This window comes from Lagopus leucura, unplaced genomic scaffold (genome assembly GCF_019238085.1).
Source record: "Lagopus leucura isolate 7727_CA_CO unplaced genomic scaffold, USGS_WTPT01 Super-Scaffold_1, whole genome shotgun sequence".
Classification (NCBI taxonomy): domain Eukaryota; kingdom Metazoa; phylum Chordata; class Aves; order Galliformes; family Phasianidae; genus Lagopus; species Lagopus leucura.
This window is the reverse complement of record NW_024962250.1, coordinates 19468489-19488883: the sequence shown is the minus strand read 5'-3', so window position 1 is coordinate 19488883 and position 20395 is coordinate 19468489. Positions and strand designations below refer to the sequence as shown.

General features: G+C 37.9%; 1 long non-coding RNA gene across 2 annotated transcripts; it reads right to left on the bottom strand.

The window, feature by feature from the left end:
* Nucleotides 1–5246: 5246 nt before the first annotated feature.
* Nucleotides 5247–19764, bottom strand: LOC122189306. 2 transcript variants are annotated; one of them, XR_006181782.1, is made up of 4 exons: nucleotides 19707–19745; nucleotides 6749–6787; nucleotides 6555–6602; nucleotides 5247–6047 (listed from the first exon to the last, which is right to left on the bottom strand). It is a non-coding gene; the product is annotated as an uncharacterized LOC122189306 (long non-coding RNA). The 2 variants fall into 2 exon arrangements; XR_006181779.1 differs by lacking the exon at nucleotides 6749–6787 and having other exon boundaries at nucleotides 19707–19764.
* Nucleotides 19765–20395: the final 631 nt, after the last annotated feature.

Genomic DNA, 20395 nt, shown 5'->3' with positions numbered 1-20395 from the left:
GCTACATACTGATACTTGCTAATATCAATATGTAATGCAATCAGTCAGAGGAAGTGTTGGTACAGTATCTCTAAAAACTATCACACTTATCATTCTGATTGTCTTCAAAGTACCAATATTTTCCTATAACTTAATGGTTTCATAATGTAATATTTTGTAGTAATAACAATCTTTTTAAGGTCACACAGTTAATCACATACAGATTAAATAGCGGTTAACTAATGAGGATGGGAACTTATTAATAAATTGCAGATAATATATTTCCGTTGTTCAGCGTAACCTTTAAAGAGCAGAGCTAAAACTGAGGGCTGACTTAAAGATATTTTACTTTCTTTTTCCTATTTCTTCTTCATTTTTTTTCCTAAATTCTAAGCTTTTCTTGTATGCTATTGTCACAGACCTTCAGTAACCATATGGAGAGAAAAGCAGGAACATGAAGCCAGTGCTTTGATAGAAAAGGTGAAGAGGTTTCTCAAATTGTACTACTGTTAATATGTCCTGTAAGCACCAACAGCAAGGAGTCTGTAATGGTAAGAACTGAAGCACAGAGATTTGTCAATCAGAACATTTACATCAGAAATTCTGAAGATTCAAAGGAAAAAAAAGGGCTAAAGGCTTTTTATAATCAACTTAATATAATCCACTGAGCTTTGACTGAGGCTCATCTGTAAATACACTAGCAGTTTATTCAGAAAAATGCATGCCTAAATTTCTCTTCTTAAACTTTCATATATCACAACTCACTGGTGTGAATTTGTAGCTGTTTATAAACAATAAACTTGAAGTCCTTCCATTTTTACAAAGCGTGGAATTCCTCAATATGCCAATAGAGTGTGGATCATTCTGTGAAAAATAATAGTCCAACTCTCTCAACATGCTATTCGTTCAATCTCAGCAATTCAATAGCAAACACATTTAATCACCTCTACAGTTAGTCTGAAACAAGCTCATAATCTTTAAAAGAAAATAACTGATGTGGGAAATATTTAAAAAAGCATAAAATATATGGTTTGCAGTTAAGGATTAGGAAAATTCTGAACAATCATATTTTAAAGAGTAAATCCAAATTAGTCTTGCTATGCTAAATTTGATGCTGAATAATGACAGAGGACATTTAAATACCAGAGTTACTATAATAATCTCTGTTTAAATCATGGCTTCCATGAACTGGGCTAAGCCTTCAGACAGAAGCTAATTGATACAAACACTAATTTTCAAATCCTTTTTGTTTCCTACTGCAGGCAACTCTGGATGCAGAAGGTACCCAATTAGCAGAATTCATGATTCTGATTGTGCATTGTGGGGACAGTATAAACACTGCTGATTACTATTCCACTGCAACGGTTGATTTTTTCTTTTTTTTTTTTTCTTTTTTTTTTTTTTTTTTTCTGATTGCTTAATAAGGCCATCTACTCTGCATCAGGCGCTGGCAAGGCTGATGGTGAAATCAGTTAGGTCACTTTTTCTGGTCATGGTAGCAGGAGGAGCCTTGTGATGGCAACAGATGACTAAAGGCATAATTACAGACTATTTAACCACATCTGTTTCCCCACTTAACATTGTTTGCTCAAGTTAGATGTAGTTAAATAAATGAAAAGGAAAATAATGGTGAAGACAGTAAAAAAAATTACTATTACATAGGTAAAACTCTAGGGCTTGTTATAATTACAGAAAACAGAGTTTACAGTGATTTTTAAAAGGCACTAATTTTAATTAGAGAGTTTCTATACACATACACTCTGGTCCATTTGCTGCTGATTTTAAAGCCTATATTATTTAAATACCTATTTCTACAGGAAAAGAATGTTGAAACTAGAAAAAAAAATGTAGATAACTCTTATGTATTGAATTTAGCTGTATGTTCTTCTTCAGTATAGTAATTATAAAAGAGGTTTAGCAACTCTTTCTACAGTTTTGCTATTAAGAACAAATCCTGTAAATCTCAGCACCTCCTATCAATGGCAGTGGATAAAGCAGAGATCTCCAAATACTTCTATATGCAACAGGCAGATAGGCAGATGTTTCATGCTATCCTTGTACAAACTACAGCAAAGCTCACCAACAGTGAAAAACCCACTGAAAAACCTGAAGTTTGCCTGATGCTCAGGCTGTCACAACACAAGACCATCATATGCTTAAAAATAAAAAATAGTGTTTGACTTAAAATAGTGGAGTTCTACAATCTTACATTATATATATATCTGCACTCCCCAACCCCGCCCCCTCCTTCCTTTGTTTTTCCTGTTTTCCTCTGTTTGTTTTGACAGACCATTGGAAAGAGCTTGGAGCCTGTTAGGACAAATAATTTGGGTTTTCAGGGTTCAAAGTGCTCCCTGTATCAGGAACTCTTTTTGCTGGCTACAATGGATTGTAATGCTGTAGCTCTGCATCACACATAAAACATAACTGTCACACTTGCAACCACTAGATGAAAAACAACAAGCTGTTCCAGACATAAAGATGGGTTTGTAGAAAGGTTAAATAAATTGTACAGTCCTAGTTTCAAAGATGCAGATGAAAATACTTTCCGAACTGAGTTCCAAAGTCAAACAGGGGCATAAGAGCCAAGGAGTCTGAGTTCCTCTGCTCATCAGTGTCAGTACAGGCAGAGCTTGCTGACTAAATTAAATCTGTAGAATCTGCCATTGACATAGGAGGTTACTATTGTATGAACTAATTGGTTAACAATTTTTGCTTGGTAACAAGTCATGACAGTGCACAACCCTGCTGTGCATGCACACATGTACATGCCTATGCACATATAGAGGAGAGGATTTAGTGATTTAGTGTTTGGCATACTATAAAAGCATGTGTACTTCAATCACACTGCTTTTACCTAGGGTTAGATTCCTCATTTTCATGAGGCACTTACTCAAGGCAATGCATTCAAGGCTGACCTTATTCATACTTTACCTATTTCCATTCTCTGTAAAAAGAAAGCGGGACCACTGTTATCATTACATGCTTAACTCACTATTTTCCTCTGAACTAATACTGAATCTTCCCTTCTAGCACATCTTACTCTCAGCTCTGCCCTCTACATGCTGCCCAAATTTAACCAGTTAAGGTAGCCTTCCCTCTGTGCCTCCCTCTTATCCTTTAATAAAATTTAAAATCCTGCTCTCAATTTTAAGGTGACATAACAACTCTTCTCCAGCTTCTTCCATTCTATTCAGTTGTGTTTCTTAAAACAGCTCTCTTTCAAGTGCTCGTCTTTGACCATATCTAGAGGGTTGTGACTAAATGCACTTCCACAGAACCATTTGCCCTCAGTAACTGCAGACACTGAATTTAAGTTTCCACTGTCACAACTTCCAATCTGAGACAAAACGCAGCATTTTAGAAACCAGACATGAACACAGTCCTGCCAGGAGCAGGATACGTATCTAACCCTGCACAGCTTCACCAGCAGCTTGATCTCCTGCCTAAAGCAGCATGTTGTTCACCAGGCACACAACAAGGACCCATGACAAGGGACAATAGACTTGTGGTACATAACCCCTTCTTCAGCTGCAGTATTTTCTAATAAAGCTATTTCAGAGAAGCTTGGTGCATATCTTCTTCAAGCTTATGTGAACAAAGGTAGAGCTACTTTGTTCTATAGTCCAATCTTATGTTACAGTGACTAGGAACAGCTCTTGGAGTTTACCCTTATTTTGGCAGACAACATCCTTGCATAAGCTAACGTTTACTTGTCTGTATAAAATATTCAAAGCTCACTATCTTTGACTTGCTAATTAATTAGCTACTAATTAATAAGACTTTCACTATTACTCACACATGACCTTCTTTTCATTTATTTTTGAATTTATTGTTACAAATTACATCTTAGCATTTAAAATAAATGCTCACCTGGTTTGCTGAAGCAGTAGTGAAGCCAGGAAAGTGTGATCTCAGCTATCTTGTACTAATGAACTTGAGCTCATTAAGACTCTATTTAACACTAGGAGAGTTTTATCTAAGAAAAGACAGTGCTGGTTGGCCAAGCTTTGGGACTCAGTTTTTTAACTGCACTGATAAACACTGAACTGACCTCTGGCCTTTAGTACCTTCAGTTGTTACAAAGATTTTTCAGCTTCCACACAGCGTATTTATAGCTCAGTAGAAGAATCTCTTAATTCAATGGAGAGGTCATTGTAGCAACCATTTTGGATTTGTCATGCTAGGTTTGAACCTGTATCTCCTGTTTGCTAGGAAGACACAAAAGGGGCTGCATTTCATCTGCAGTCTTCCTTTAACACTTACATTTGCATCATGAGGTAAAGCAGCATATTCTGGGTTATTCCCATCTTCCATTTTTAAAAAATTAATCTGCCATTTAAAAAAAAAGAGTGTCTGAAAAAGAAAGCTTTACTATAGATACGCCTGCAGTCACAAACCTGCAGGTTTGCTATAACTGTTGTTCTCACAGCAGAGATGGCAGAGAATGCAGAATGTGGCTATGGTCAGCTGCAGCAGCTGAAATCTGGAACGTGATCATTCCCAGCTGTAGTGGTATCAAGCTCTGGCAAAGAAGAAGGACAGATAGCATGGAAACTAGTGCTATTTATTATGAAGGAAAATGTCTTTTACTTGCATTAGGAATGAGAACCAGCCCATAATTTTCGTTATCAGTCCTACATGGCCAGCCCAGACTTAGGAAAGTACTGTTAACCAAACCTGCTAGCAATATCACACTGTCAGGTAAGCAGCCATTTCCAGTTTAGATAATTGTCCCATACATTTTTGTTTAAAGTTATGAACAAGCTTGCTGTAAGGAAGAAATTTCTAGTCAGTGGAAGTGCTCAATGTATTTCTCGGTGTAATGTGCCCAGAAGACATTTCTTTTCCTCCTTGGCAATTTTATAGTAATTGTTGGAGGATACTCCTGGTACCTAATCAATTCTGAGTTGTGTTTTGTTTTGGTACAAAGATATTTGATAAAATTCATAAACTTGCGTATGTGCTGATACCAGATCATTTCAGGTTGAATATTTTATCTGGGGTTGTAAACACTGCTTACATTTCTCCTGGTGATATTTTGTCATTCCATTGCACAATTGCACAAGGCTTGGTTTTACTTGCAGTTGTTTCAAGTTGCTAATGACATCATCATAACCTGACATATTTGTAAATGTTCAATTTGTCTGCTGGCCTTTGTTTTCTTGTTCTGAGCTTCCATGATCCACTTATTTTGAAGTTTTGTGTAGCACTAACTTGTGCAAAATAGTTTCTGTAGTATCTAGAGCACTATCTGTAGCGCTCCTCAAATCAGTGCTTTTCTTCTACCCATCCCTTTTAACTATGGTTTATCTTTTCATAAAAGTACATCCTGCTTTTCCAGGGAAAGTTGGGAGAGTCTTCCAAAGCCATTGCATTTTTTTCCTGTGTTACTCAACTTTTATTATGGCATTTCTATTTCTCTATTATTGTTGTTTTAGAAAGAAACAAAGACATTTCATAGATTGCATTTGTGTTTCTCATGTTCTTGCATCTTTTGTGTACACTATCAAAGTACAATGCCCACCATTAAAAATGTAAGCTTGCAATATATGTATTTTTTCTAGGATCCTGATTACACATAAATCCTGCCAATATCCCAACATCCTGCTGCTGTATGCAGATGTTTTTAGGCTACGTTGCAGCCTTAACAAATAACAGTTCCTACAGAAGAAAATTTAAGTGTCCATTCAGTATTAGTCCAAAGGTTCATCTAATGCATAATTTTCTGGCCATAAGCAGATTTCCATGAAAAAGCACAAGAATAGGAAAGAATATATAGGAAGCTGCACTGTTCTTTCTTCCAGCCCTGTTAGAAGCTCACCATTTTTTTAATGAAGATTTAAGAATTTTAAACAGGTTCAACAGATGTTCTTTCAAACCCATGTGCTGTAGAGCAGGAACTTAGGATACTACCAGTACTACATGTTGTTTCATTTAATTTCTCTTATGCAGGGTCAGCAAGTCCTTAGGTGAGTTGCTTTTGCTGTCTTATCAGTAGTCAAGCTGAAGTCTCCATTCCTCCCCAGGTAAGCTGTTCTTATAAGCATTTTCTGAAAGTACCACTCCTGTAAATACAGAATAGTGTGGCAACTTTACTCAGATAGCAAACACTGTACAGGCAGAACTCAACCATAATACAGAAGCAATAGAGAAGAAGCAAGTGATTTCTACTTATAAATCTTTTATTTATTTCAAACCTAAATTGCTTAATACTCACAAACTGTTAAAAATATATAAGATATTTTAAAATTCATAAAACATTGGTCTTCATACTTGGGCATATTAAATTTTAGAAAGCAGTTGTATTAGAAGTTATTAGGCAGCAAAGATCAAGTATTTGTTTTAAATCAAAGGATGCAGTATCATTCATCTAAGTTGTAATTTCAACTTTAGATTTTAAGAGAGGATAGTCTGGAGCTGTTCATTTCTTTCTTGTGTAACAAGTTATTTAAATCTATTGAAATAGACACCTCACCATGCCAAGTAGTGTTACCAAGCAATCAAAATCTGGAAGCACGCAAATGTCATTGAGGACAAAACATATAGATCACATATTCTGAAAAGTATGTTACCCTTTTGTGTCAAAAATATTATCCATCAACTTTGTTCCAACTGGATGTCTACCAAAAAAACAAGACAAGTTAAAAATCAGTGGAGTTAAACCCCTTGGAGAGATGTAGTGCTGTGAGTATAATTGAAATGTTAATAATTATGCTCATGCTGATAATTACCAAGAATAGTTTGGTATAGTAGTTACAGAGCTCACCTTTCACCTCTGGGTCTTGGATTTGATTTCTACCTGGAACTGTATGAAAAGAGTTCAATTATCTCCATCTCCCTTTTAGTGGATGGATTTTCCACCCCATTCACACTTCAGAAATAAACAAGAATAAAAATGGAGAGGGACAGAAAGAACATTTTATGGCCCCTAATTAACTAATTAGTGTGAAGTTATTGCTGTTTTTTTTTTTTTTAATTAAATTTTCCAGGAGATGTAATACAGTTTAGACCATTTGGAAAAGAAACAAAATGACTGAAAAAATGCAGGCTGAGAACAAAGATCTACAGAAGACCTTCTGTTACAGTTTATTTTCATGTTTTGAGTATACAATACAAAAATTAGCTGTCTCATAAAGTAAAGATAATGCATATTGTTGCTCTACAACAGCTTCATAGCTGCATATCCAGCCTTAGCAACACAACACAAACACTTTTGCTCAGTACTTACTTCTATTCAAGCTTATGCTTAATAAGAAAAAGAATTAAATTACAACTTATGCAAAGAATTATGCAAAGAAGGTTGAACAAACACATCAAACCTATCCAATGTTCTGAAGCTGGATTCTAAGTAGCCCAGCCACAACCATCCACACACACAGAAACGAAGCAACAACTAAAAGAATATGTAGGTATCCATATGGTTCTCCAACTCCAAGGTTTCAAAGATTGTATCAAGTTCTGCCCACTTTGAAGTGCATCTCTTGGAATTGAAAACATCATGATGGGAAGGGCAGCCCAGCACCTGGTTCCCTAGTACAGAGCTACAAGACAGAGCACAGTCTGGAATTTAGGGAACTGAAGGTGATGTCATCATATCAAGTGAAATCAAAGAGAGCTCTTCAGAGCTACACAAAGATTATGTAAAGACCAACATTTAACAACAATTATCGCTTGTGAAATGTTGTAATTAGTCTCCATCAATCTCTTGCCATTTACTATGATAAATGCTGGTTTAGTCTGTGAATTGCACAGCATGGTGGACACAACTGCATTCTTTAACTATGTTAAGAGCAGCAAACCAGATGTGATTTTACTTCTTTCTTACCTGGAAGCAATACCATCATTACCTGTACTCTTCTTTCTGGACTGTTCTAGGTACTTAGATGAAATAGAAAATGAAATACGATCCAGATATCATGAAGATTTTTATTTTTTTTTTTTAAGGAAGCTTCTATCAGTTAAATACCACAACAGAGGAAGTTAACCACAGTCTACACCTGGAAAAGAAAAGGAATTTTTCTTTTCCTTGGATTTCAGTAGCATTCAAAGGGAATCTGAAATTAAGTAGGGGCAGGACAACCACGCAAGAGGATTCAGAACATTTTAGTATTGAAATACATGCACCTGCATTGCACTGATCTTTGGAATATGCACTGCAATGGGCTAAAATTCTTCCAGGTACAAGGCCCTCTTGTACCCAGAAAGCTCCAGCTGCTGAGGAGGGAGCACAGTACACATTTCTCCTTTGTCCTGCTTTCCCTGGCTTTTATTTGCAGTCGCTTTGGTTTCAACTCAAATAGAAGATAGCGAGTCATTATATGTATTTTGACTCCTTTTCTTCCACAACACAGCTAAGTATAAGGGGAACAGGAAGAAACTAGTGCCATTTCAGTCCAATCGCCCAAAATTCCTGTATGAAGAACCTTAAGTGATTGAATTTTCATACATTGTAGGGCCAGCTTAAGTCTACTTTCTGTAATAAAGTATTTCATAAGTCTTTATTTCACTTCACGCTAAGATGGCATCACCCTAAATTAAAGAATTAGCCACAAGAGTATATTTGTGAAACAATACTGAAGTTCGCTCTCACAGTGCTAGCAGGATAATTTGCGTGCCATACTTCCATTTGGTAAACCTGCAAACTGTTCTACATTTGTCAGTTTTAACTGCTACAATTTCAGAGCATGAAAACACCAAGTGCTTTAGTAAAGTTGGGAAAAAAAAGTGGAATTCTCCTGGCTTTCTTTTCCAAAGCTACAGGATGATTCATTCATCTGGTAATGCTTGAGGTGCTTTCCCTCTTCCTAGAAGAGAATATTGTCAACACAGGACAGCATTGGAAAGGCCTTGCCTTGCACATTCCCACTGTCTGTGAGGTGCCATGCAGTGCTGTGCTTCTTTCTCTGGCTGTATATCACCTGTGGTGTTGCCACTCAAAATAAATAAACAAATAAAAATCCGCAACCATCAACAACAGTCTTACAAAGTTTCCTATTGATTAAAATGTATTTTGAAATTTTTGAAGCGGTAAAAGGCATAAATCTACAGGGAATGCAATAGTCACTGGTAGGAAAGGGGAGGGAATAACTCCTACAGCTCAACATAATCAAAGGCTTTGATAGTAAATGCACAGGTTCTGCGTTGCTCTCAAAGAGTTTCAAAACAGTGAATACAAGGTTTTTCCTCCCTGGGTTTTAAAACAGGAAAAATACTAAAACCCAAGTGAAAATGGGAAAATAGAGAATCCATTAAAGACATTCTCACAATAGGGCACAATAGGCCTTCTATTTAGCAGCTCACAGCTAAAGCATTTGCAAACTATATAGTTATCAAGAAAATGATAGATGAAGGAACTTAAAATAATAATTTCAAATACTCATTTCTTTGACCTTGCTCTGTTTAATTTTACAAGAGGAGTTAACATACAAAGTGTTTTGATATCAAAGGGTTCTGTCCTTGAAACACCTCTCACAGTTGCTTTATGGAGATATTGCTTATGTCCATTATTTCTTTCAAAATACAAATAATTCCACTTCTTCACGTATAGCTTCACTTATCTGTGTCTCCAATTCCTCTGATTTTTACAGAGCAGTGATTGGTTCTATTGGTCATTCCACACACACTCCATTACTTACCCCCCCCCCCCATATTAATTGTCTTTTTTAAATTGCAGTTTCAGTACATGTGAGGATCTAAAGGAAATATACAATATTTCAAGTGCAGACGCTCTTATGAACTTAGTCTTGCAAACACTGTTGCCTGTAGTTTGTGCACTGACTTGCAACCAGCCTGGCCTTCAGTCTATAATTACACAACAGTTTTTTTCTACCCATTACTGATGTTGCTGACTTCTAAAAAGATAATCTCCAAATTGAATCCATCCTGTTCATTTGTCTTTGTGTGCCTGCATATGACTTTACATTTGCTAGTATTTATTATAATGTCAGGTGTTTCCCACATCTCCCAGCCTATTTTGATCATTTCCAGGCTCTGCCTGTTATTTCTGTTTTGGAAAACAAAAAAAAATATAAAGGGGAAGTGGATGGGGAAATACTTTGTCTGATCAGAGAAAAGCAGCTCTATAATCTTTCATTCATGATTACCCTTCAAGGATATCACACTTCTACAGAAATGTTTTCACACATATATATATCCTAGCAATATGATTTATGCAAGTTACCTGTTCTGTTCTCTCTCTTTTTTCCTTTTAAGCACAGACTTTATACAGTGTTTTCTGCAGTGAAATTCTAGCCAATGCCCTACTTGCCACATAATCTGCTGACCTTCCCACTGCACTGGTACCATCCTGACTTGAAACAGAAGCAGCCTTCATGTCTGTGATAACTTTCTTTATCCTTCTTCCAGCTGTGGGCTTGGCGAAATTAAAAAAACTTCCTCTTCAAACAAGCGCAAATTTCTGTCACCTTAATTAGCTTTTTCCTTGTATGTAGATTGAGGCTCACGTTAAAATTGATAGCAATAATTTATGACATTTGTGGCACTGCATGGAAAAAGGAAAGGAAATTTCCCTTAACCTTCCCTTTCTCATTCTTTACAGACTCCACACCAGTCCACTGGACATTTTGGATTCTCTGGCTGATTTCTTTTGGAAAAATTGCTGATGGTAATTTTTAGACACCTGTTATTTTTCACTGTTTCTCTGCAAATAAGAATGCGGTTTTTAAACTAAAGCACGTTAGCTTGGTTAAAGAGCTATTTTCCCCATTTTTCCACAAATACCATTCTGTTGAAAATAGAGTCCTAGGGCACTGCTTCTGTGCTTGCCTTTGTAAATCGACTATGCTTTTTGTTGTTGGTGTTGTTGTATTCCCTCCCTCTTCCCTGTCTTCTTAATATTTCTATGGCTAGAAGACAAAACTGAGCTGGTTATTGAGACAGTATCATTTATTTGTGTTCTTTAAGCAGGCTGCAGCAGAGCCAGAAGATAATGGGCACCTCATTTATTCAGGCTTTGAATGATCATATTTAATTCCCAGCGACAGCTGTCTTCATCGCATTAGCATTGCAAATCAGTTCTGTTTTGTAATGGCCTTCTATTGAACGTGATTCAATTATGTGTGGTCCGTACCAAGGCAGGATATGGTCTTAGTATCTATAGCAATATTTCTGCAAGCTGCTGCTCTTTACACTGCTCACATTTAAGCTGCCTGTTTACCACAATGCTTTCCTTGAACTACACTGAACTCTCTTCATTTTGCAGCTAAATAAAGAATGAATATAATTTGTAAAAGCAGTTATCTGGTCAGACATATTACATACCCCATCTTCTTTACACATGCCTAGAATCAGGAAACACTTGTTAAAATAAATTGTTACTATACTTAAAACATTTATATTACAAAAGTCATTAAAGTGGATTTAAATGATTATACAGTGTTAAATGGTATTAAGCACTAAAGCTCAGTGCTGGTTCAGAAGAAGATTATAATAACATACCAAACAACTAAATTTCTTTTAATGTAGTAGTTTTCTAAGAAAAGGGCAGAAAGGTTTAACGTCTACAAAACAAGTTAGAAAACATAACATTTTGAGCATATAGTTTCAAAAATTTTGATCCCTAATTAATTTACTGTGAAATATCTAAATCCTGTGCACCATACATTCCAGTCTTTTTGCATCTGGAGCTGATATATAGGTTACATTTCAGATGAAGCTGCTGAGGGCCTGGATCACATCACTGCAATTTAATAGGTTTGTCTATTTGTTGCAATACAAACACCTTTCTAAACTCTGATTCCACATGTGAAGTAGCTCCTCCTGTTGTGTCAGACAGACCCAGAAAAAAAGCTTCCACTATACACATCCAACAAACACGTGCCTCAGTTTGCACAAGGCAAAGCACAAAATGTACCCTTTTCTTCAGGATTTCTATTCCTGTGATCTCTAAAAAGAATTCTACTTTTGCAGAAATCTCATTATAAACAGTGCAGTCTTAGGGCTCTATTAGCATCCTTTCTCTTGTTAATAAGAGCACATACAACAGAAATATGTTGTTTATTCCACACTGTAGAGTGCTGGACCATCATTCCAAAGTACTTTATGGCTAAGAAATGTTACCTTGTTCAATACATTACTTTGAATTGCTTAAGGACCCTTTCTGGATAACAATGATGGAGCAATCACAGTGCCCTTCTGTGGGACCTGGAGTCTCCAGCTGCCCCAGGTCAGCAGGCATCTTAGAGGCCCTGATGCAAAAACATTGCTCCCTAAATTCTGTTGTGTTGGACTGATGTCCATTTCCCACCTTCATTCAGTATGATTTCAGATAAAGAGGAACTCTTCTCTCACAAAAGTAACACCCTGACTCCTCTACTTATGATCTGCCTCTTTGAGAGAAAGAACATGAAGTTGTAGAAAAAGAGGTGATTCATTCTTGCTCTTGAAATCAAGAGAAGAAAGTCTACAGACTGGATTGCTGGGCCAAGGTTAACAGCATGAGTTTCAATAGGGCAAGTGTCGGGTCCTGCATTTTGGTCACAACAACCCCAGGCAACCCTACAGGCTTGGCAAGGTGTGGCTGGAAAGCTGCCTGATGGAAAGGGACCTTGGTGTTCCAATAGACAGTCAGTTGAACATGAGCCAGCAGTGTGCCCTGTTGGTCAAGAAGGCCAATGGCATCCTGGCTTGTACCAGGAATGGTGTGGTGAGCAGGACTAGGGAAGTCATCCTGCCCCTGTACTCAGCATTGGTGAGGCCTCACCTCAAGTACTGTGTTCAGTTTTGGGCACCTCAGTACAGAAAGGACATGGAGGTACTGGAGCAGGTCCAGAGAAGGGCAACAAGGCTTGTGAAGGGCTTGGAAAATCAGCCCTATGAGGAGAGGCTGAGGGAGATGGGGCTGTTTAGTCTGGGGAAGAGGCGGCTGTGGGGAGACCTTATTGCTCTCTTCCAGTACCTGAAAGGTGCTTACAGTAAGAGTGGGGTAGGTCTCTTCTCACTGGTGACAAGACGAGGGGAAATAGCCTCAAGTTGCGCCAAGGTAAGTTTAGGTTGGACGTTAGGAAACACTTCTTTACAGAAAGGGTGGTTAAACATTGGAATGGGCTCCCCAGGGAGGTGGTTGAGTCACTGTCCCTGGATGTGTTTAAGAGCCATTTGGATGTGGTGCTTGGAGATATGATTTAGCAGAGGGTTGTTAGAATTAAGGCACTATAGTTAGGCTGCAGTTGGACTTGATGACTCTTGAGGTCCTTTTCAACCCGAGTAATTCTATGATTCTATGATACAGAGACTGCTGTGTATTTTAATTTTGGATCTTAATTTTCTTTTCTTTTTCCCCTACAGAACAGCCCATTAGAAATGTCTTCTAATGACTTTTGAGTCTGAGCAAGAGGCCAGCTCAATGTGGAACAACTTCTGTGGGCACTTCTAACTCTTTCCTCAAGATCTGAGTGAGAGTTGACTTATTTCAAATTGAAATCTGTCTTTTCTGACTATATTCTTAAGGATAATTTTAATTGTTTCTTTCTTTTTTTTTCTTTATTTTTTTTTAAAGCCTTCTTTCACACCTTTCCCTCTCCACTGTTACTATCACAAATTATATTTGCTTCTTTGCAAAAATTGTGGATGTAACGATTTCTGGATTATATTCTTACTTAATTTATCAGATTTTACTACAACACAGAGCTTATGTGAAAATAATGATCATTTAACTCAAATAGGCGGTTTACATTTTTAAAATGAGATCCATGTGTTTTTTAATGGCTGTTTGTTTTGCATACATCAAGTTGTACAGTCTGCTACCTGAGAAGGACTCCAAAGTTTACAAAAGCAGCTTGATTTGTTCTTACCATGCCAACTGCATGAACAAAAGAGTTTTTTATCAAAAGAATTTTATCAAATTCTTTCACCTCAGAAGCAATGCACTGTAGCTGAAATGGAAGAGCAGGTACGGTATCTACCCTGTGATAGGGACTGGTTGGACTCTTGGTGGAGTCTTATGTTTTGGCAGCCAGCCACATGGCCCATACAGTCTGATGCTGCAAGACTGCTCTCAGGTTCACATTTTAAGATGCTGATCTTCATACAGAATATTTTTTACCTAAGGAAACAAGGTTTGTGTGACCAAAATATTTCCTTCTCATCTAATTTCCTTCTCATGCAGTCATAATTAACCCAAATCTGTAAGTTATTAGAAGTCCTAGAACTCCACAAAGCAATAAACATCACCCATTATATATGCATTGCTATTATGTAAGAGTGAACATATTTATAGTCATAGAAAAAAGGAAATTTCTATGTTGCTTTATGAAACGGATACTAATGAAAACTTCCCCCACTCATCATGTAATTTGGTGCAATTAATGTAATTTTTTCTGATAATTGTAAAAACCTCAGGACCAGAGTTCACAAAATATGAATCACTTCCACATCCTATTTTAATATTTATCATCCTGCGCAATCCACAGATATCATTAACATACAAATAACTTAATTGGGAAACAGTAAAGGTTTCATCAAATACAATAAACCTGTCAGAGAAGTAAGGAAGTGGAAAGTAAATCTCTTAAAACCTTTAGCTGGAGGAATTCAACCACTACAGTCCACCACTTCTAAGTTCTCTAGCAAGTATTCCAAAACCATGCTTATCAACTGACTTGCTGCAGTACTTTTAAGCTGTTCATATTGCTCTCTCTGCCTCAGAAGACATTCTAAGTCCAAATGCAAGTAATGCAAATGGGTCAGTGGGGGAAATAAGGCTAAGAGTTGCTCAGCTTGATCTCACTTGACTGCTATTGCTGTCCCAGTCCTAGTTAAGAAAAATATTAAGGAGGATAAATGAAATAGTTTGAAGCTCTTTATAGAAATATTCTCTTTCCCCAGCTTAGTGGGAGGTATAAGAATAACATGGAGAAAACAGAAAAGTCTCTGCCTAGAACTTCAACAAGTAGATGAAGAAGCTGGGCTCGTGGGTGACTGGAAGTTGGAACTAACCCTTAATCTGGAGGACAAGGAGAAAGGTTTTCAAAAGCTTCGAGAATGAGTCAGTTAGTGAGGAGAAGTGGATTTTTGCAAAGCAAAGGAATTATAGGTGAGAGAAATATGGGAAGAAAGAGTCTTGCAGCCATATGAAGAATTGTCCAAAGACCAAATTAAAATAAAAGACAAAAAAGCATGTAACTGATAACGCCAACTTCAAGCTGGAAGGAAACACATGAAAGATTTTAAATACTGCAGTGAGAATAATCAAAATAGACCAAATGGGAGAAACAACTTACAGGGCAAAGGCAAATTGCATGCTAGACAAGTATAGCAGTACACAGAGTCATACAAAAAAAAAAATTAGGCTGGACTTAGAGTCAAAAAGGAGGAACTTTCTCTGCCTGAGGTTACAGCCATACAAAAGAGTTGGTCCAAGATTTTAGTTTGAGCAAAGTAACTGAAGACTTGAGTAGAGAGACGGGTTTGTGATGAACTGGCCTAGAAAATGTCATCAAATTCATCTTTCCATTGACAGCATTCAGAGATACTGTTCAAGAGGACAGATGCAGAGCATGCAGAATCACTATAAAAATTGCAGGAATGGTCACTTGGACCATTTCCCCAAGGGAATCCTTCTTAGAGAAATAGATTTTTAAAATTAAATTTCTAATAGAAAAGTATCAATAAAAAGAAATAGTTCAAATGAGTTCTAAAAATAAATAGTCAGTCCATGGTTGCTGGTGCAACAGGAAAGCTGTTTTTTTGTTGTTGTTGTTGTTGTTTGTTTGTTTTAATTAAGAAATAATTTAAGTTCCTCTTTTTACAAATAATTAAGATTCCAAAAATCTATAAATAAATGCATTATATTAAATTATCACAGATATAATTTATCTCTCCAAAATTGATATTAGCTATAAATGTAAATTTAATTTGACCTTGATTGATCTTCACCAGTAATATTAACTCCCTGGATAACATCTAGGAGAAAAAAAACAGGTAAAATATTATAAAATTCTGTCTTGAAGATGGAAAGGACAACAGATCTTTCTGGTTTCCAATTTTGCCCTATACTATTATTTACGGAATGCAGTTTTACTGTCCCTTACATTCCTTTCTTCCACATGGATTCTCTGTACTTTATATATGGTAATTCACAATCACCATTTTCGAAAGGCCTTTAAGAGCACTATAAATAGAACAAAGAGGAGCTGTTCTGAGAGCCAATTTGCCATTTTCTCTGTGGACAAAGTCAGATGAACTGGCTTCCCCATTGCTATAGATGATCTCCAGCGTTTTCAAACATTTTCTCAGTCTGTTTCAAAGTAACAATTGTCAATTAGAGCAAGAAGGCTGAAGAGGAGAAGACGTAAAATTGTTTATGAAGAGGAAAATCAATCAAGTAACCAAATAATCAAATTCCAGTACAATTAATAAATGAAGTATGAATTATTAATATATCTTAAAAAAAAAAAAAAACTCTATCTGTATTCCTATCCTTTTGCTTTGTCTCACTTAAAAACAGCTAATTCTGAGCTCACAGAAGAAATGAGTTAAAAATCAGCGATGTCTTCATCACAAATATTTGTCCATATCAGAATGGAATATCCTGGAACAATTACTGTGTATCTAGGCAGCAGCACTACAAGTAAATACGAATTAACATCACTACAGATTATTCCAATAGTTCCTATTCATCACAGATAACAGTGGCTTCAGGAAAATGTAACACTACCACATGCAACCAGACAGCAAATACATCTGAAAACACGTTTTCAAATCAAGAAAGTTGTCACAAATACTAGTATATAAGGAAACCCACAAGACAACTTGAAGTCAGGTTTACCGCCTTGATCTCAGATTGGCCACTGCAGTAAAAGACAATGAAGAAACCTTTTATAAATATATCAATGGCAAAAGAAGAACCAAGGATAATTTCCATCCTATACTTGAAGCAGCAGGGAACGTGGCCACTGAAGACAAGGAGAAGGCTGTGGTCCTCAATGCCTTCTTTACATCTGCCTTTAATAGCCAGACCAGTTATCCTCTGGGCATTTTACGCCCTGATCTGGAAGTTTGGGATGCTGCTCGGAATATACCCCCAGCAATTCAGGTGGAGACAGTCAGAGAGCTCCTCCTCCATCTGGACTGTCACAAGTTCATGGGACCAGATAGGCTACACCCTGTGGTGCTGAGGGAGCTGGTGGGGGTGATTGCTGAGCCACTCTCGGCCATCTATATATGTGCTCCTGGTTAACTGGAGAGGTCCCCGAGGATTGGAGGCTTGCTGATGTGACTCCCATCTTCAAGAAGGGCCGTAAGGAGGATCTGGCGAACTATAGGCCTGTTAGCCTGACCTTGGTACCAGGGAAAGTAATGGAGCAAATCATCTTGGGTGAGATCACACGGCACGTGCGTGGTGTCCAGGGGATCAGGCCCAGACAGCATGGGTTCATGAAAGGTAGGCCCTGCTTACCCAACCTCATCTGGGCCGTGCCCAGCAGGTCTTGGTGAATGGAGCGAAGTCCAGCTGGCAGCCCATTTCAAGTGTTGTCCCCCAGGGGTCGGTACTGGGGCCCATCTTGTTTAATATCTTTATTGATGACCTAGATGAGGGGATTGAGCGCACCCTCAGTAAGTTTGCAGATGACACCAAGCTGGGAGGTGGTGTGGATCTGCCTGAGGGTAGGGAGGCCCTTCAGAGTGATTTAGATAAGCTGGATCACTGGGCTGAGGTGAATGGGATGAGGTTCAACAAAGCTAAGTGTCAGGTCCTGCACTTTGGCTGCAACAACCCCATGCAGCATTATAGGCTTGGGGATGAGTGGCTGGATGACCGTGAAGAGGAAAGGGACCTGGGGGTGTTGGTTGATGCTTGACTGAACATGAGCCAGCAGTGTGCCCAGGTGGCCAATAGGGCAAACGGCATCCTGGCCTGCATTAGAAATAGTGCGACCAGCAGGAGCAGGGATGTGATCATCCCCCTGCACTCAGCACTGATGAAGACGCTCGAGTCCTGTGTTGTTTTGGGCCCATCAGTACAAGAAAGACATTGAGGCCCTGGAACGTGTCCAGAGAAGGGCAACGAAACTGGTGAGGGGTCTGAAGCACAAGTCTTATGTGGAGCTGCTAAGGGAGCTGGGATTGTTCAGTCCGGAGAAGAGGAAGCTCAGGAGAGACTGCATTGCACTCTACAATTTCCTGAAGGGAGATTGTGGTGAAGAGGGGTTTGGCAATGAACGGGGAAATGGCCACAAGTTGTACCAGAGGAGGTTTAGGTTAGACATGAGGAAAAACTTTCTCTCAGAGTGTGATCCGGCACTGGACTGGCTGCCCAGGGAGGTAGTGGAGTCACCATCCCTGGCAGTGTTCAAGAGGCATCTGGATGAGGAGCTGCAAGATATGGTTTAGTATCTTGTGGCAGCAATAGTAATGAGAAGACAGTTGGACTAGATGATCGTACAGGTTGTTTCCAACCTTGTGACTCTATGACAGTGTTCAAAACTTCATTTTTTTACCTGGATTTCTTAGTAATTTTTGAGAACTGCAGCAGAAAAGCTCTTATTTGTGAGATAGAAAAGGTTATAAACAGACAACCCATTCAAACAGTGACACCTTGCCAGCCAGTGCTGGAGAATAATAATAATAATAATTTAAAAAAAAGAGCACCACACCTTGCCACATTTTCCAGCACTCTTATTGCTCTACTTTCCCAAATAAAAGTCATGCAAATAATAGGAGACAATCCAAGTTAAATTGCAGTCCACACACACACACACGTTTAGGAAAATACAACTAATACTTGCGTGAAGAATATTTTGCAACTTATTTCCATAGTTGTTATTCTAGCAAGTGAAAGGAAATATGCCTGCTCCGCTGTAGTCTCTTCGTGCATTACTTACCACCAATACAACTGCATGCAAGTAGTACAGTAGCTCTGAATCTTGCATTTATACTAAATTACTGAATTAGGTTTTACAAATAAACATAAAGCACAAGTGTATTGTTTAGCACATTAATTTTAGATGTGTACTTTTTTGAAAAAAATCAACTCTTCTTATTTGACAACATTAATTCCGGTAGCAGAACCTACGTTGTTAAGAAAAAGTGGAACTAGTATTTTCACAGATTACAATCTGCATACACTTAGAATCACTGTTAACAACACTATCAACATCATATATTTGGGGGATGAAAGGAACCATCATTCACACCTTACTCTTATCAGACTCGCCTTATCTGGTACAACCCAGAAAGCACACTCATTTCTGGATTTCAAAACAAATTTCAGAAATAATGGTAAAAACATGGATTTCTTTTTAAAAGTTTTGTGTGTGTGTGCATATACACACACACACACACACACACACACACACACACACATATATATAAACACATATATACACAATTCCTAAGTAGCGTTATCTACATTACATACAAAATTATTTACAGATACGGCTAGGCTTTAGTCTTAAGATGCAGATAGTATGAAGAAACAGAGCTGTAAAAGATTTATTAAGAATTATGGAGTAACAACAGAAGTTCAGATTTGTTCTTTTCACCCAATATTTTTATGTCCACTAGCCAGTAGAAACAAATCTACACTTGCATTAAGTCATCTAAGCCATTAACTATGAAGTTTTCATTTTGAGTATTCCTACTTGAGCATAAACGCAAATCCCATTTGTACAATCAATGAAGGTACAGATGCTATAGCTATGAGGTATACCAGAGAGCTTGGCTACATAGTTATTACACCAAAGCAAAAAAGATAGGACACTTACCTGTATCCTGAGCTTACTTGCGAAACTCCAGCAGAGTAGATCTGTAGAAGAGATCCTTCCCCCCTGGTAGTCAGCTCTTAAATGGTCTAGGAGAGGTGGAGCCAGGCTTCACCTGTGCTCCTGTGGCTGACTCATTGCTCGCCTCAGGTGATCAATCAGAGGTTCAGACCATGATTCAGCAGTTCTCATACACCATTTCTATTCTGGTTTCATTGAACTATTCCTATTTCACTGGTTTCACAAATTCCAGGAGTTCAAGAAATGAGTTCAGAACATTTCTGCAAGTAACTACTTGGTTCAACCAGCAGCAAAAATATATCAAAGGAGATACATGGAAAGGCCTCTTAGTGCCTGAGTTTTATGGGCCAGGATGTCATTGTGATGCTCAAGACTGTGCTGTCTTAACCCACAGGTCTATAATCTGAAGGACTGTTTGGTCATTTGCCACTATGCAATATAGACAGCGCTGGATGCAGTTCTACATAGCCTTCTTGGCAGCCCTACATCTAACCAGTGATAGCACTAGTGGTCCCACCTCTGTTAGGAGGCCACATGAGTAGCAGGGTGCCTGTCAGACAAGATCTTATGTTTTTCAGCTTCCAAAAATATATATGTATATTCCAGGCAATACAGTAGTACCTGTCTATAAATTTTAAATAGCAGAACACTTGATTCTTGACAGCTCATCT